Source organism: Dermacentor andersoni, chromosome 7, assembly GCF_023375885.2.
Source record: "Dermacentor andersoni chromosome 7, qqDerAnde1_hic_scaffold, whole genome shotgun sequence".
Taxonomy (NCBI): Eukaryota; Metazoa; Arthropoda; class Arachnida; order Ixodida; family Ixodidae; genus Dermacentor; species Dermacentor andersoni.
This window is the reverse complement of record NC_092820.1, coordinates 18,163,530-18,175,581: the sequence shown is the minus strand read 5'-3', so window position 1 is coordinate 18,175,581 and position 12,052 is coordinate 18,163,530. Positions and strand designations below refer to the sequence as shown.

Sequence of the window (12,052 nt, the reverse complement as noted above, 5' to 3'; positions counted from 1 at the left end):
CATGGGGCGACCCGGTACCGTTGAAACTTGTTGTCGTCGTCACTGCTGCTGTTTTTGACGATGATAATGTTGTTCTACACAGCGGGGTACATCTCCAGTGAAGAACACTACAGAGCCGTGGTTCTATTTAATAAGGCACGAGCGTCACAAACTGTGCGACAACGCCGACACAAACATTTTGATGCTGTCCTGTCCCCACCCTTTTTAGCGGTCTGTCCTGCCTCAACGTATTTTTCTGCAATCCTTGTTCGCGCTAGTGACTATACAACACCTAATTGCATCAAGAGGAAATAGCCCATTAATTGCTCATTCACACCATCTTTTTCTCTAATCTTCGTACCCTCTTTGCCCTTTCCCAGTACAAGGTAGCCAACCGAACGTAGCCTTTGTTACTATCCTTGTCTTTACTTTGATATTATCCCACTCTCTCTCTGAAACTATAATTACTTTTTATCCCATTGGCGATCTTTGCTGAAGCATACATGGAGCGCAACATTCACGAACTTAGAATATCCTTTGGTCATGCCACAGTCGTTTTCATTTGCGCGTCGGCAACTGGTTTCATCTATACGAACGTATTTGAGGCGCGATTTTATTTACCATGTGAAGCAAGAATACTGTCACGTCATTAATAGATTTTAGTCATCATTAAGAAGTAGTATAATTACCATCTCTTTTCGTTCAGCTATTCAAATTCAAAATAGAAAAGTTAAGCGCGTTGCAATTTTTTGGTACCCCATTTTCTTCCCTTATTAGTGCTCCCCTCTTTCCCATCCACATTGTTGGGCAGTGCCATTACACTTTGGAACAGCCAGCATGCCACCCCCTCCCTACCGTCAGGTTGGCCAGTGAGATGCCATGATTATTTACCATTCATGTGGAGTGACCATGTCTCGGTTTGATCAGGCGTTTGGTAGAAGCATAACGTGTGCATTTCAAGCGACCTGCTTCCATTCTTCAGCGTTATAATTTTTGTAGCCGCGTACTTTTTCAGCAACTTTGGCCCAAGCAACCCCTAACGAAGGCCTCGGTTAAGACTCGTTATCATCACTGTCGGGGACACCTGTTCAAATCATAAATATTCTCGAAGCGACAACTAGCTACCGCTGGCTTGAATGGTGTTCACTATTTCGAACTCACTGAGGGAGCTAGGGAACATCGTCGTTTAAAATGGCGCCAATAAGTATCAAACATTAAAATTATGAGGTTTCCCGTGCCTAAACCACTTTCTGATAATGAGGCACGCCGTAGTGGGGGACTCCGCAAATTTCGCCCACCCGCGGCTCTTTAACGTGCACCTAAATCTAAGTACACTGGTGTTTTCGCATTTCGCCGCCATTGACCTGCTGCCGCCGTCGCTGGGATTCGATCCCGCGACCTCGTGCTTAGCAGCCCAACACCATAACCACTAAGCAACCACGGCAGGTAATGAGTATCACTCTGGATGATTCGTAAAAGCCTGGAACAAGGAACGCTAAACGAACGATCAGCACTGCGAAAAAGAGACGATGCAAGCGTTCTAGCACTTATTGGCACATGTCACCGCCCGCAGAAAAAGCTTACGCGGTGGTTCATTGGCTCCGCCGATTGGTTGCACGAGGTGACGGGTTCGGATCCCTCACACGGCGGCTTCTGAGAACCACGAACACAAAAGCACTCGAGCTGGTTGGGGTCACTCGGACTCCCTTCCGATCTGAGGGTGTCCAACCGACCCATTGAAGCCTTTCAAAGCTACAGCACTTACAGCGCGCAAATGCAGCGCAGACAGGCAAATTGTGGCCTCCGAGATCGCACCTGGGCAATGGTACGATCTCGGAGGCCACGACCAAGAGCACGTAAAGTGCTTTCTGTATATCGGTGTCTGATTTTGTCTCGCTGTTGTGAACTAAAAGTATTTTTTTATGAAACGACTCTCACGACAGTGCTTTTTTTCTACATCCTGAATTCGCAGAGATCGCGGAGACGATGCTTAAAGGCAGTCTCGAGTTTTGGCTGCAACAGCTACATTTGGTGCGTGAGTGAAACAGAACCACGCCTTGCGGGGATTCATAGAAGAGAGTTCATTTTCATTTCAATAAAGAAAAAGTCGGCAGAAGGGCAGGTGGCACAAGCTGAAAGCCAAACAAGTGAATTTTTTCGCTAATTATTTATTTGTGTGGTCGAGCTTCAAATTCAAAGCCTTGTTACTTTGTGGATGCATGTGTTCGCGCTGTCACAATTTTTATGTCAAGTATGCACCAACTCGCCCAGAAATAAGTTTCAATGAAGCTTTCAAAGCGGCAAAAGCGTGGCAGTCTGGACGACTTGGTGTGCCGTGACTTTCTTTCTTTCTATGCTTGTAGCGCTCACTCTGTTCTGCGTTACCCCTTCCTCCTTCGCTTTTCCCGAGCTGCGCTACCAGCCAAAAAATAAATTTGAACGCGGCATTCGTTTTGACTATGTCCGTCATCAAATAGCATTCATCTCACAGACGGAATCGTAGAATCTTTTTTTGTGTCTAGGCAGTAGCTTACCGTGATGTTATGGTAGCTATTTGTAAACTCTTTCATTGTTTTTCTATCCACTGGAAAATTCGTGGGAACCGCTCAAAAACAAAAAGAAAGAAAGAATCACTTTAAGAAACGCTAAAGACAACGTCTTAAAAATAACGAATCGTACGAAAACAGTGATCTTCCGCTAATTGTGTACTTGCGAGGAGATAACGAGTAATTGATGCCCACCGGAAACTTTAATACCTGTGTAGCACATTGTCGTAGCATGCATTCACCCACAGCTCGTCCACTGACAGGGTTTTACCTGGTCTTCCCGTACGCGCAGAACGACATATTCCCCGAACGAAAGACGTAAGTCGCAATTGTGCGCCAGTCGACAGATGTGAGAAGACGCACACGCGCGGTAAAAGAAACCTGGCAACCGACCGAATGCTGGAAGGAGAATCGCGCGCGGAAGCGGACGCGATCGCCCGGCCCAACCGTGAACCTCTGTTCCCTCCTGACGTCCGCCGCGTTTGCTTAGGCCAGGGAGTCAGCGACGCTATCTTGATCCCGGCATCAACGGCAGCGTCCTTCAGGCGCGCACTCGCTTTATGGTGTCGCGGTGCCCCAAATGGACCCCGGTCCCTAGTGCCTGGTAGCGTGCGGTTTCGTTTCCAGCTGACGGTGATTCCCAGGAGACGTGCTGCCCATCCAAAAAAAGAAAAAAAACGTTAGATAAGTCTTTACGAAAGTTCGGAAAGGTGCAGGTGAAAGAATCTCAGGGGCTGAAAATTATTCTCGAAAACTTCTTCCCCCCCCCCCCTCCCCAGTAGCGTTTCTTATAGCCCCGGTGTTACTTTGGGACGTTAACGCCACGAATGAAACAGTGTTAGTATACGTTGGCCCTCTCCGCGATTTGGCGAAGGTTAACCGATCATTCTCGACTATTGTATATAAGACGGACCAGTTAGGTTTGCCAGGAACTGATGTGGAATAGAAGAAATTATCCCTCTAGTACGATATTGCCCGGTAGACTCCTCCTTCACTGCATAAAGTGAGCCTTAATTTCTTTTTCCTCTCTTTTATTCCTCGTGGGGGGGGGAAGGCTTCCAAATATTCACCGCAAAAGGTTTACTTATTGGTGAAAGGCACTCTATGAAACCAAATCACGTCTGAAAGCGAAAACGACCACAACCTGAATATTACGGAGTACTGGGCTGTGACAATCGTATTATTGCTTGTAGCTGGACTAGCTGATTCATTTCTAACAGCGTAGAAGATGCGAGCACAATTAAGGAAACGAACAGAAAGGATAGACCGTCGCCTGCAACTAGCTTTATCCGGGGGACAGCTACGTTTTAGAGGGAACGTGCCAACGTGGGCAAACACAACGGCACAACAACAAGAAACAAGACAGCAACAGCCTTTCAATTCGGAGAATGCATGCTTATTCCAAGAAACATGCGCAGAAGTTGTTTTTATTCCTGCGCACAGCCACTGTGGTGCGGTGCAAGATCACATTTCAAAGTACATTGCTATCTGGACCGTTGTAGGCACACAAATGTGTTTCCGCCAGCTGGCACTTGCCCTGTAAAAGAAACCTGTCACCTGAATAATATGAGGCACTGGTGACGTTATTTCATGTCCGGTCATTTCCTTGAATGTTTACGAGTCTTCTCTGCCACAAAATAGGACAAACTTGATTTTAGGATGCCTTATTTGTCTTGGATAGGGGTGTCACAGAGTGGAAAGAACTCGTTTGGTGTGCAAACTTGCCGCGTAACTTCTTTTGTGAAATGTTGTGACGCTACATCTAAAGTACCCTTGGGCAATGTTGCATAATAGTTGAATAAAGAAGTTAAAAAAGAAGCACACGACAGACGTTAGCGCATGGGGAACATGATCCTGTGCCAGTGTACCGCATGATTGCATGGCAGATGTTCAAAGGGCCCGGCTCCGGAATTCGATGCCTACCCTTCATAACTGCTCTGGCTGGGGCATGGGATGCATCGCACGAAGTTTAAAATAATAAGGAAGGCGTAATTGAAGTGGTTACGCAACGTAGAACTATACCGCCAGGTCACAGACACAATGTTGCAGTCACTTGACAATAGAGCTGCACGATTTTATTAGGTTATGGTTTATATAAGCATTTTCCGAAATCCCTTTAATTAACTAATATCCGTCATGCATCCCGCGGTCTCCAATGACTGTCACCGTCTCGTTTAGTAAACTCGATTAATCTAAGAACCCTAAGGCAGAACTTTTACATACGAATGGAAGAAATTAATACGACCAGGCGCGAGCCTGTTATCAAGCATTTCGTTGAGAATTCCCGCTGTTAACCGAGTTCCTGCTGTCGAATTCCGCAGCGAACTCCTTAAATTATCCTGTAAATATAGAGCACAGCGATAGGAGGTCTAAAAACGTACTTAATCACCGACCTTCCATGTACGAGGGTTTCTGCTGATACTGCTTAACTCCCTCAATGGCTGCGAGCAGCATCTAAATAGCTAAAATAGGCAAAAAGAAAGGAGGTAGAAGTTAGACTCCTAGGGTGGTAACATTTAGGTTTACCCTTAGTTGCAAACAACCTGTAATATAAAGGTTACTAGGTTAGTAAACCAATTTGATTTTTGTGTTTTTGCTAATTTCCGTCGCGGCTAGAAGTTACATGTGTCGAAGTAGCAACTTTAAAGGCTACTGCAACGCCAAATGTCTAGTAACGTTTAGCTTGTAACTTATAAAAAGAAAGTTACAATTCGTGGCTCAGGGGACCTATTGTATGTATTTGAAGATTGCTGATTAGTGTGTCGCATTGCGATCTTGATATGATATTTTCAGCCAGGAACTAACGTCTAAAATGTGGTGTGCCGCCGCGGCAGGGAGTCAGGTTGGGCTAAATTAAGATGGTATTGGTGCCGGTTGGAATGTTTGTTTTCGCAATATATAAAAAAGTTTAAATCTTGCACGAACGAATGCAACGGTCAACCAGCAAAATTTCAGTGGTCAATTATATACACTCCATAGGTGCCATTATAATGTAAAAGCAAGCCACAGAAACATTGAACACACATCGGGGAATATTGGGGCGAATGATGCTGTGGCATAAATTATAACTACGGTTCAGTGTGGTGGAACCCCCTCCCCCCCGCTACCGTTGTAGGCATTTTATGCTGTGGCATAAAACCTACCTGCACAAAAACTAAATGCAGATGCATTATGGTGCTTGAATATGCATTTGTATCCAATAATTTTTCTTCTATTTCTTTGTGCATCAGGGCTTGCTATAGTGGCGTTTGTATATCTTCTCCAGAAACACGACACCCTTTGACAGCAGGGCGCACACTGAACAACGCACGCAGGCGCACGCTGGAATACTGCAAAAGCTCGACGACCGACAGCATGAAAGCGTCGAGCAGGCCCAATAATTATTCTGTAGGGGAGAAAAATGTTTTATACACTGCAACAGAATGTAATATGCCGCTGTGTTCTTTTTTTTTTTTTTTTTGCCTTTCTAACCCACAAGAGGGTTCCTAACTGCTGCAAATGTCGGGTCCCTCAGAGGACGCACCATTTTTGCCCGCTCGCTAACACGCGAGAAAGACGCCGCTACAGTGAGCTCTCGTAGAGAGATGAACGGGCGCTCACGGTGTGAGGCCACAATTGCGGCAGGCCAAATGAGCAGAGAGGAAAAAATACAAACGACCAGCAACACCTTTAAACTATAGATCATTAGAATCATGATATACGGTTATGTGACACTTTGACGGAACTGTAACTTGATTATTGTTTCCAGTTGCGCTCTATAGGTGGATGCCATAATAAAACGCGCTTCAGCTTCAGCCAAACATGAGCGCAGTCATATCTCCTCTACGTTGCGTAGCTCTCAAGAAGCATGCCGGGAAGAGTATCGCCGATGCGGCCTTTTGGAACGGTCGTGTGGCGCTTTGTTTCATCGCTTTAACCACGTTTTAACGCTCTCCGATTTCGTGGCGCTTGCTTGCCAAGCCTGTCATGTGTCTTGAGTCGCTCGTGACGCGTGGTACAGTTACCAAAAAGACTCCTAAAGGTGCGCGAGCCGCTGAAAAGAAGAATTGCCGCCGTGCAGCAGCGACATGTTTGGCGCACTGCGTGGCCGCTGCAAGGAGTCGCATTGCCGATGGACAATGGTAAAAGTTCTTCGCTTACGTGAGAGTGTTGAGCATCGCTTATATTGTTACCGCTGTAACCAGTACCGAAGACAGCAATAAATGTTCATCAAAACAGCAAGTTGGGCCAGTTGGTTGGGATTCATAGTGGTCGTCGTTTTTTATACCTTCTTGTGTCCTTGTCTTGCTGTAACGAACCACTATGAAGCAATAAATGTTAGCTAGGTAAGCAATGCTCCTTGTTGAATTATTTATTTGCTGGTTTGTGTGTGTGTGTCGCATATTTCACCGTCAATTCATCCTCATGCTTGCGTTATTGCTTGCGTTATGCTAGGTTTATTGAAGCGCGCTACTTGCTCGGTTCATAAACACAGCTTTATTTTTATCTCTGTCAGTCGCCGTGTTGGTTATTCTTAAAGATCGAGTATATGTTGCAATTTTATGCGTACGCGCAGCATTAGACCTGATGCGCGGAACTGGCATTTTGTGCTGGTGTGGTCATATGGTTACAAATGAATTGCAAACTACCCTTAATTAAAGAATAATAATTGCAGTAATACAGTTTGTGATCTCTTCATATCGCGTTTTTACTGTTAATTGTGACATTCTTGCGGTGTTGTTTTTTGTACTGGAGTGGAGTACGAACTGACTTGGGAATTAATTCGCCTTATTAGTTTGAATTCAATAATAATTTTCTTAAATATATAACCTTGGAGTTTTATTGTAACCAAAATTTCCTTATTAGAACATACATAAGTTTTGCGTGTTTAATTATATGTTGTGTGGCAATGTTTTATCTGTTTGTGGTTAATTCATGCCTCTTTCATTACATGTTGATAGCTGTTTGCGGTGTGGCTTAAACAAGTAAACATAAGATTTTAAGATAACTATTCTGTTCATGTAGTCTCCACTGCCCAGCAAGGAGATCGGAGAATCACCAACTGACATAGTGGCCGCAAAGAGACATGATATTGCTCTCAACAGGGCTGAGATCGTCTCCCTTATAATAATCTAGAACTGATATGCATGTGTATTTAGACATATTGTACACGAACCTTCAACGTTTATGTCTATTTGCATTATTCCCGGTGCTGCTGTAGTAATAAACGGTCTGTTCTGAAAGTAGTAGGACTCATTTAAAAAAAAAAAATATTCATGAGTATAGTACAAACGATTGAAATTTTTCAAAGTAGCACCTTTCCGCGTCTACACACTCCTGCCAACAAGTTTTCCCGTTTTCGTACGCCTCCACGAACGCCTGGACCGGAATGCTGTTTAGCTCCCTCGTCACGGCCTGTTGAACCGCCTCTACCGATCCGTGATGCTTACCATTGAGCGTCGATTTTATTCTCGGGAATAGCAAAAAATCAGGCGAGGCCAAGTCGGGGCTGTAGGGTGGCAGAGCCAGCGTTGCCACCTTGTGCTGGGCAAGATACTCCACTACGCAGAATGCTGTGTGGCTCGGCAAGTTGACATGGTGCAGCCGCCAATTCTTGGCAATGGCTCGGTGGACACGTACAATGCGTTTTCGCTGTCTTTTGAGGACTTCTACGTAAAAAACTGCCTTACTTGTTTGTCCGGGTGGTACGAACTCTTCGTGGATGGCTGCATGTCGGTCAAAAAAGCAAATGAGCTTGGACATTTGCTTGGATTTGCTCATTCGTGCTTTCTTGGGGCATGGGGAAGAACTCTACCGCTTGCTCTCTGGTTCGTAATCAAACACCGACGTCTTGTCACCGGTCACTACATAGTACAAAAAGTCGGTGTTCTCATTCACATGAAGAAGAAGATCCTGGCATATCGCTTTCCGGTTGGCCTTTTGCTCCTCTGACAACAGTTGCGGAATGAACTTCGCGCACACTTTCCTCATGGCTAAGTTTTCAGCCATGATCTCAAAAACTTGGGTTTGAGCACTGCTCAAGTCATCAGCAGTCATTTTGATACTCATCCTATGATTGATGTACAGTAAATTTTTGATGATGTACAGTAAACGATTGATGATTGATGTACAGTAAATGTTCGTTGGTCTTGCTGGTTGAAGGGCGTCCGCAGCGGTCGTCGTCTTCCACTCTTTCCCTACCTTCTCGGAACAGCTTGTGCCACTCAAAAACACCTGAGATACCCATGGCAGCATGACCGCAGGCCTGCTTAATCATGTCATGAGTCTCTTTGCCCGTTTTACCAAGCTTTACACAAAATTTGATCGCGTATCGCTGATCCAGTAAACGCTCCATGATTCTCCGTGACGAGGCGTTTCGAGAGGGGTTCACAGTACAAGCGACCTGCTCTCTTCAACGGCCGAGAGCCGACTGCAGATTTTCCCCAGGGTTCCCAATATCGCCCTTCAGCGATCCTGCGTGCGCAGACCGTCTCTCGTCCGCCCGTTCGTCCAGGAAAGAAACAGTCCTACTACTTTCAGAACAGACCCTGTAAATGTGTGCCCATTCCTTATGTACTGCGTGTAACTTCATGGTGCAGTTCCAATTTCCCTGGTTTTCTTGTTCGCTAATCACAGTGCAGACTTATATAGACAGTTAACAGCATTTCAGTGATGTCATGCATATCTCATAGTGTTATATGATGCAAATGTTACTACTTTGGAGAGTTGCTTATTGCTCACAGGCACAGAGAAAGTGCTTCCTCGAGTGTTTACACGGACATGTATAGAGCTTTAATTTCAAAATTTCTGTTTAATGATATGTTTGGTCAGTTTTAGAGTGAAAGACTTGTTTTTGGTCTTGATGCCAATTTACACTTATATTGGCTTGGAAACATGCATGGCCTTATGGTCCAGTCTTCTTTTCTAGGTGTTTTCTAAAGGCGAAACCTCCTATATATTTTGCATTTGCTACGTTGCATTGGTAACGTCTTTATTGTCCTGCTCTAAAGCTGCACAGGATGTCTAAAGCTTTTTGTTTTCTGTAGTGTCCAAAGCGGATATGAACACAAGTGTCCAATTTATGTTTTAGTGCCGGCAAGCTCATATACTTAACATTTGCCTTGTTTTCTAGCTTCGTGATTGCAGTACAATTTTTTACATGGACAGTTAACACGGATTTAATGATAACATGTATGGTTCGAACACACTGATATGATACAAGCGACTTCCCGTGATATTATACAAGTGATACTATATTTTTGAAGTTTCAAATCTACTCATGTGCCAGCAAGGTCTGCTGCATTTGTGGTGTACCCTGTGTTGTATATTGAAACAAAATATTGCATTCTAAAGAACCCTTTACTAGCTGTGGAACTTTCAGTTTATACTCGAATTATTTATACAAGCTAACTGTGCCTCCTCCTAAGGCTTTCATAGTGTGTTTTGAACTATGTTGTTAGGAACATTACATATTACATATTACATATTTGTTCAAATGTTGAGTAATTGACTATCTCACGGGGAGTTTCATTTCGTCAGAAATACGAAAGAATATTAGTAGTAGCCCTTTGCTGGCTCAGATACAATGATATAAGTGGTTTAAATGGAAGTAAGCTTTTGTTACACCATTCAGCTCGGTGGTTTTTTTGCAGGAAATTTGATATGGGCCCCGCTGTTTACATGGTCGCAGAGCCGGTTCCGGCCTAGAAACGAGGACGCGCCACCTCTTGGGTTTTGTACCAGAAAGGCCAAATCCGCGCATAGTACGCCCAGCCAGCCAAACAACAAAGGTGCGTTCTTTCCTTCTTGCGCGCTTCTCTCTGCATGCGCCGCTTCCTTCTTGCGCGCGTCTTTCCGCGGCCGGATTAAGCAGACTACAACAGTGCGAGGAGAAATGTGAGCCCTGGTGGAGGACGCCACTCGGCCAGTCTTTCGTGGACAATGTCTCTTCATGCGCTTGCGCTTCGAAATAGTTCATCTGTCCACCTCGTGTGATTTTCACACGAGGTTGACACACATATCTTTCGCGCTATATTTATTATAAGTAAGGGTGGCCGTCATCATAGGGAACTCCGTATAGTTCTTTTATTTCCAGCAAAAATTAACATAATTCCGCTAAAATCCATAGCACAGTTTAATCGTAAAGTTAGCGTAAGTTAAATCGTAAGGTTAATTGTAATGTTTTTTTTGCGATGGGGGGGGGGGGGGGGGGCGACTGCTCGAAAGATGAAACAGTGATGCAGTGAATCGCAGTGCCAACTACAAAAGTAGATGACAAATACGCACAGTTAGGTGCTGGAAATTTAACTTATTTCATTGCGCACTTCTGAATTTTCCTGCACTCAGAGCGAGTTTAAGGCACAGGACGCAAACATCTGCTTATATCACCAAGAGCTTAGCTAGAAACACCGAAAACGTTTGTTGCAGTTGCCTCAGCTGATGAAATAAAAAGAAAGACTGATTTATTCACCGGCCATGGACGGAGTGAAAGCTTCGTCACGGCGCCGCGTCTTGTAGTGCGTTTAAGCCGGGCGTAATTCCGGAAATTCTGCGACCGCCTCGCGCATTTTAAACAGCCACCGCCTCCCCCCCCCCCTCTTGAACGTGGCAGACGAAGAGTCGGGTTGTTATCGACTCGGAGCACGCTTTCTCTACTTCCGGAACCAACTCACGTAGTGTATAGCATCAAGCGTCAACGATGTAGGAAGTGGTGGTGGGGGGGGGGGGGGGGGGGTGAAGGGTGGAGAAGGGGAGGGGTGCAAGAGAAGTGACAAAAAACCACGCGAACTGCTCATCTGGGAATAACACGTACGTATGCTCGCTCAGAGAATGTGGAGAGAGCGTCTCTGCATTCTTAACGACGCAGCGAGTATCGGCACGCATCAGATCGATTTACTATACGGCCTACATAACTGCGTGCCGATGGAAACTGGCTCCTACTTTGAAAGCACGAAAGAACTGAAGTCACAGTGCTGCAACATCTGCGTTTCGGAAGCCTTGCATGACATCTAAATTGGATTTGTAATAGCGAGGCTTTTTCCCTTAATGTATGATTCATTGGAATCCTCACGAGATATAAAACTTCATTACCCATTTCAGGTTCTTCTGATTTCTTACAGCAGAAAGTAAATGAAATGATTATAAACTGTCCAATCCGCCGCGGTGGCATAGCGGCTATGGTGTTACGCTGCTAAGCACGAGGTCGCGGGATCAAATCCCGGCCACGGCGCCCGCATTTCCGTGGGAGCGAAAGGAGAAAAACGTCCGTGTCCCGCGCATTGGGGGGGGGGGGGGGGGGGGGGGAGGGGCAGCTTAGATATCTCCTCGTGGTCAAAATTAATCCAGAGTACCCAACTACGGCGTGCCTGATAATCGAATTGTGGTTTTGGCACGTAAAAACCCAGAATTCAAGCTGTACGAAATACTAGATGTCACGGTGCGGCATTACCGATCAACGGGCGCCAAAAGGTCGTAGGAGCCGGCGAGCTAGGCGGTTACTGCCGGCCACTCGGGCAAGCGGCCGAAAGAAGTCGAAGGCAGGTTTAGAG

At 45.4% G+C, this 12,052-nt stretch overlaps 1 protein-coding gene and 1 long non-coding RNA gene across 5 annotated transcripts in view; one reads left to right on the top strand and one right to left on the bottom strand.

Moving 5' to 3' along the window:
* LOC129385996 (uncharacterized) overlaps positions 1 to 12,052 on the top strand; it is a 98,003-nt gene that overhangs the window by 17,484 nt on the left and 68,467 nt on the right. For all 3 annotated transcript variants that reach the window (XR_008613463.2, XR_008613465.2, XR_008613464.2), the window contains exon 2: positions 10,157 to 10,294. This is a non-coding gene — a long non-coding RNA (uncharacterized lncRNA). The remainder of the gene's footprint in view (positions 1 to 10,156; positions 10,295 to 12,052) is intronic.
* LOC126535535 (Kv channel-interacting protein 4-like) overlaps positions 1 to 12,052 on the bottom strand; it is a 298,260-nt gene that overhangs the window by 282,478 nt on the left and 3,730 nt on the right. The gene's annotated exons all lie outside the window — the stretch shown is intronic.